A 6,390-nucleotide genomic window follows, 5' to 3' on the forward strand; every position below is an offset into this window, starting at 1 on the left:
TTTCCTCATAATACAAAAGCTAGGGGTATCAGTCAGTAAGCAGTGAGAAAGTACTTACTGAAAGCACAGGGCGGGTGTGGTGGCTCATGCCTGTAATCCAGGACTTTGTGAGGCTGAGGTGGGTGGATCACCTGATGTCAGGAGTTCGAAAGCAGCCTGGCCAACATGGTGAAGCCCCATCTCTACTTAAAAAAAAAAAAAAAAATTAGCTGGGTGTGGTGGCAGGTGCCTGTAGTCCCAGCTACTTGAGAGGCAGAAGCAGGAGAATCACTTGAACCCAGAAGGTGGAGGTTGCACTGAGCCGAGATCACACCACTGCACTCCAGCATGGGTGACAGAATGAGACTCCATCTCAAAAAAAAAGCACATAATTACATAATTTATATTGCAGTGTATTAGGTATAACACACATCAAGATAAAGTCCCCAAATAAAAGAGATACAATAATGACCATGCATATATAAAATGTATATGTAAACACAATAACTAAAGTTTGTGCCAAGGAAAGATTGGATCAGGGAATCTTCTGGAGGCAAGAAAATCACTAAGATGTTTCCTTTCTTTCTAAAATCTTCTGCTGGGCAAATGTTCAGCAAGGCAGCCTTTTTGACATGGGCTGTCGTCCTTGACTGCATCCATCCTGAGCTCTCTGATACGCCATCCTGCAGGGCAGCACTGTCACTGTATGTCAGGGGCACAGGAGGAGGGAGGCCTGTGAATGAAGAAATGTAGTGTTTAATTTTCTGCTGCTTCCTGGACACTCACAGGGTGTATCTGGGAAGAATTTGAGGCCATGAATAGTTCCATTAAAAGGTACACCTATCATTTAGAAAGATTTGGGATTCAAGACAGAAAATGCTGACTCAACTGGCTTAAACCACATGGAATGGATGCAGGAACAATCAGAGGCCCCATGATGCCATCCACCCAGGTTTGTCTCGTCCTCTCCTCTGTTGTCCTCGGCATCAGTTCTATTTTGACGCTGTCCTCCCTGTGGAGGCAAGACAGCTGCCACATTCCTAAGTAACACATCTAGAAACAAAATAACATTGGGTGCCAAAAAGGGAGCATGGTTTCTGGTGTTTGTATTTTCAGAAACAGAGAAAACTCTCCCTCTAAACTCCCAGCATTCCACCTCTCTTGCATGTCCCACTGGCTAGAAATGAGTCACAAGCCCACCCCAAACCTATTATTGGAAAGAGAATGGGGCCATACAAATGGGCTTAGTTCAGCCAGGATTCAGCCCTGGAAGTGGGGTAAGCCCCCTGCTTTGTGCCACATTGGAAAGGGATGAGTGCCTGACACTGGGGCTTTGACAATAGAAAATCAGGAGGGGATATATATTTCCCTAGAAATGATCAGATCAAAATGGTAGTTACTGGCTGGGCACAGTGGCTTACGCCTAGAATCTCAGCATTTTGGGAGGCCAAGGCAGGAGGATTATTTGAGCCCAGGAGTTCAAGACCAGCCCAGGCAATATAGTGAGAGACCCAGGCTCTACCCACCAGCTCTCACAAGAAAAAAATTTTCTGGGCATTTGGTTTGTGCCTGTAGTCCCAGCTACTCAGGAGGCTGAGGTGAGAGGATCTCTTGAGCCTGGGAGGTCAAGGCTACGGTGAGCTGAGATCGTGCCACTGCACTCCAATCTGTCTCCAAAAGAGAAAGAAGAAAAGGTAGTTACTTATTGTAACAGGAAGCAAGGAGGGCCTCAGATTTGTCAGTGTTGTTCATGACAACCACACACTTTCAGAAAGTTTCAGTGGGATTCACACCTTACTTTGCACCACCACACTCCATGGGGCTTGGATGCAATTGTGCTGTATGTAAATGTGTATTGTGCATTCAGCTATTCCTGGAATTCTATTTTCAATCCTGATTTTAATTAGAGGGATACTTCTTTACCACGACAAAGTCACGGTCAGAAGAGAAGCTCAACATTGGACTGAGGTCAGAGAAATAGAATTCCATTATTGTGCCTAGAGCAAGCTGAGCCACACGGGTGGGAAATTTGAGACTTCAGGATTGAGGGGCCACCAGAAAATATTCAAAAATATGCAATGAATACCTTTCCACAGAATAACACAATGCCATACATGGCCCAACTTGATCTGGTGTTTTTTATGTGTTATTAGGGTTTTCTGCAAAAGCAAACAAGCAAAAAACAGTGGTTCCATTGTTAACTATATTTGGGAAATGCTGAGCTAAACAGGGTAAAACAGGTGCATCTACTTCAGGACCTCTCAGAGTTGTTGATACGGTGCCACAAATTGTGGCTCTCCAAAAGGGGACATTATATTCAGTGTTTCTCAAACATATTTGACCACAGAATACAAAATGGAATATGGTGAGACTGATGTGCAGAATCCACTTTGGGAAAGGCTGCTCAGGCCCTTCATTTTACAGCTAAATAAACTGAGGACCTGTGGAATGAAGGAATGTGTCCAAGCTTGCTCCATTAGCCAGGATTCCTTGGGAAACAAATGGAAGCATCAACAGAGTTTGAAATTTAAAAAAATGATTAATGTAGGCAGGATTAGGGAAGCCAACAAGATATAGTGAGACACCCAGGTGGTGGCTCTTGCCACCCCAACCCTAAAGGGGAAAGAGAAGGAAGCTTGTTAGTGGAGCTTAGCTGAGAGCTGGAGAAACGGAGGGGCTGCCTGTCAGAACTGTCATGGGGTAGGGAAGAAGGGGATAAATACATGACCTCAGCCTGTCTCTCCTCCTGTCCTCTCCTTTCCCACTGGTGCTGCCCATTGGCCAAATCCATCTGGAAGCCAGAGGGCGGAAGCCTGGTGATGCAGTCTGTAGAGGTCAGCCTCCCAGGCACAGAGCTGAGCAGAGAAGGGTGAGCACACATCTGTGGGGCAGGTGGGGAATAAACAGCACAATTACATAGCTAGTATTTTGCCTTTTTCATTTTTTAAAAAAAGTTTACCTCATATATTTCATAAACTTATGTAAGTTGGCTTAATAAAATTTAATGCAATATAAAACAAAAAAATGCTAAAAACATAAAGCAATGGTTTTCAAGATGTGGTGTCAAAGTGTGATTTCTAGGGGTTCCCAAGACCCTTTCAGATCTGCAAGGTCAATTTGTAATAATACTATGATGTTACCTCATGTTTTTCTTTCACTCTTTCACAAGCAACCCGTGGGTTTTCCCATGCTGAGTGACGATGTTATTGACTGCTAACGGAATGTGTGCCTGTGCATTCTCATGATTTAAAATAGTCCCATTTTAATTTCTAATGTAGTAGATGGTAAACATTACTCAAATAAACACAGTTTCTTTGGGTCCTCAATTATTTTTGATGTAAAGAAACCCTGAGACCAAAATGTTAAAGAACCACTGATATAAAGGTAGCAAAAGGACAGATGTGTCCAGGTGAGAGGTGACGCCAGCTGGACTTCCTGGGTCGAATGGGGACTTGGAGAACTTTTCTGTCTATCTACAGGATTGTAAATGCACCAATCAGCACTCTGTAAAAATGCACCAGTCAGTGCTCTGTATCTAGCTAAAGGATTGTAAATGCACCAGTCAGCACTCTGTAAAAACGCACCAATCAGCACTCCATGTCTAGCTAAAGGATTGTAAATGCACCAATCAGCACTCTGTAAAATGGACCAATCAGCACTCTGCAAAATGGACCAATCAGCACTCTGCAAAATTGACCAATCAGCACTCTGTAAAATGGACCAATCAGCAGAACATGGGCGGGGCCAAATAAGGGAATAAAAGCTGGCCACCCAAGTCAGCAGAGGTAACCCGCTCTGGTCCCCTTGCATGATGTGGAGGGTTTGTTCTTTTGCTCTTTCCGATAAATCTTGCTGCTGCTCACTCTTTGGGTTTGCACTACCTTTAAGAGCTATAGCACTCACTGCAAAGGTCTGAGACTTCACTCCTGAAGTCAGCGAGACCATGAACCCACCAGAAGGAAGAAACTCCAGACACATCTGAACATCTGAAGGAACAAACTCCAGATACACCATCTTTAAGAACTGTAACACTCACCACGAGGGTCCAAGGCTTCATTCCTGAAGTCAGCGAGACCAAGAACTCACTGGAAGGAATAAATTCGGGACACACAGGTACTTGAACTATTCTTCATGCTGGGCACCAAATCTTCTAGTTTATCTAACAGTAAAGTCGATAGGAAACATAAGGGTTAGATGGTAAGTGATCTCTAGAGCCTGAGATGTGACTTGGGTAAGTTTTCTAACAACAAAGTATAAGAAGCCCTTGTGTGGAGTTCATGTATAATGATCTACTTATTTAAAAATGATATATGGGATACTGGATAATAAAACAAAGTATCTTTATTGCAAGAGTGGTGCATTAATTTCCCATTGCTGCTTAATAAATGTTCACACATTTGATAGCCTAAAAACCATACCCATTTGTTATCTCACAGCTTTTGTGGGTCAGGAATCTGGCCATGTCATAACTGGGTTCTCTGCTCAGGGTCTCACAAGGCTGAAATCAAGGTGGATTGCATTCTCATCTGGAGGATGCAATGGAAATGCTAGGATCTGCTTCTAAGCTCCTGCAGGTTGTTGGCAGAATTCATGTCTTTATGACTGTAGAATTAATGGCAGCTTGCTTCTTCAAAGCCAGCAACAGAAATAAGAGTCTTTGCTGCTTCAGGTCTCGAACTTCAGGCAAGGCCTGGACCCTCTTTTAAAAGGCTCACTGATTTGGCCAGGCCCACTGAGGGTAAATGCTCTTTTGTTTAACTAAAAGTCACTTGATTAGGGATCTTAATTATACCTGAAAAAAGTCCCTTCGACTTTGCCATAAATATAATTACAGGAGTGGTATTTCCCTACTTTTGTTGTATCTTATGGTTAAAAGCAAGTTATGATTTCCACCCACATTCATGGCAAGGGTATTAAGAGCATGACTCATTAGGGGTCACCCTATGGTGTATCTGTCAGAGGTGGGGAACAGATTCAACCATAACCAGAACGGTTTTAATACAAAGGGTTTTAATACAAAGGCATTAGCACAAGTACATGACCGAACTCCTGAGTGAAGACCTTAGAAGTGATATTCTTTTGGGCAAGATTCCCCTTGTGTGAACAACATTCCAGACTCTCAATCAAAACACTACAGTCAAAATGAGAACACAGAAATATAGAAGCATTGCTACCTTGGACAAATGAAGCAATGACAAAGATGATGTAAAAGGTGAATCAGAATCAAAATAAAGCTGCACCAGGATCGTACAATTCTGGTACTAATTGGCTTGGTGAATTTGGCACCTCTAATCATCATTGGCAAACACTAATCATGCTGTAAAAGCTAATTAGGATTAAGGAGCATTATCTTGGAGGCCAAGGGGAAGTGTATGAGGTTTTAAAGGCCCTAATATATGTCTTTGAATTTGTTAGACTGATATTTTAGTATTTTCCAAAGCTCTCTTCCTGAAAACTGTTGAGAAAAAAGCTGATAGGATTTTTAAATGGATATCCTACAGATGAGGGGGTATTGAAGGAATTTTCTAGGAATAAACTAGTCTAACTTGGGGGTGATAATTTCCTTCTGTAAAGATGGAGGAGGCCACTCTCCATGCCCATGAAGCAGAAACAATACTTGTAGAATTTATCAGAGGAGCTCACTCATCTAGAAGACAAAGGTTACTATTTTGGGGAGAGGGGAACAACTTCAGTGGCTCTCCATGCTCTGTACACAGTCTGCTCTCAAAAATGTTGATTGAAGATGAGGATGAAGATAGTGAACATGAAGAAAATGATAATCCTCAGAGAGTTCAAAACCCTACCTCTAAATAGCTGTCTTTGCTAATAATGCCTTGTTACTGACCAGGGCCATGTGATATGAGATACAGGACTGGCCTCCAGCTGAGGAAGGGGAGAGAATAGAGAGGAGAGGGGACGCTGCCAGGTCAGGGAGCTCTTGAGTGGAAGGCAGACAGCCTCAGAAACAGATTTCACCTAATGTAAATGTTTCCCAGAATGGTTGCTATTTTTGTTCTAAGTAGTTTGCTTATGCCAAAAGTGTATATTTCCCCAACAATCCTCAGGAAATAAGACACAGAAGTCTGTCTTTAATTTTCATGATATCCTGCAATTTAAATCAGTCTGGATGCATCTGTGTGGTTTTTATTTTTTGGTGTTGTTTAGATGTAATTAAGCAAATCAATATACAGGTACTTAACTATATATTAACAGGGCCATTTGTTAACAAACTTAGTTATAGGATGGAATTAAACTGTAGTAAAGATTTAAAAACCTGCAATAAATTCAATTAATATCAAGTCATTACTCAGAATCTGAGTTTATAGATATATTACCATATCTTGACAGGAATTTATATTGATTGGATATTTTTAATATTAATAAAATATAAAATTTAGTATTAACAAGTGG

The 6,390-nt window shown here is 41.9% G+C and overlaps 1 long non-coding RNA gene across 2 annotated transcripts; it reads right to left on the minus strand.

The window, feature by feature from the left end:
- Positions 1-488: 488 nt before the first annotated feature.
- On the minus strand, positions 489-4,343 carry LOC103890935 (uncharacterized). Of its 2 annotated transcripts, none has more exons than XR_008525863.2 (5): positions 4,016-4,343; positions 2,066-2,860; positions 1,506-1,646; positions 869-991; positions 489-712 (listed from the first exon to the last, which is right to left on the minus strand). It is a non-coding gene; the product is annotated as an uncharacterized LOC103890935 (long non-coding RNA). The 2 variants fall into 2 exon arrangements; XR_008525864.2 differs by having other exon boundaries at positions 869-1,032.
- Positions 4,344-6,390: the final 2,047 nt, after the last annotated feature.

The sequence above is a fragment of the Pongo abelii genome, chromosome 5 (assembly GCF_028885655.2).
Source record: "Pongo abelii isolate AG06213 chromosome 5, NHGRI_mPonAbe1-v2.0_pri, whole genome shotgun sequence".
Lineage (NCBI taxonomy): Eukaryota > Metazoa > Chordata > Mammalia > Primates > Hominidae > Pongo > Pongo abelii.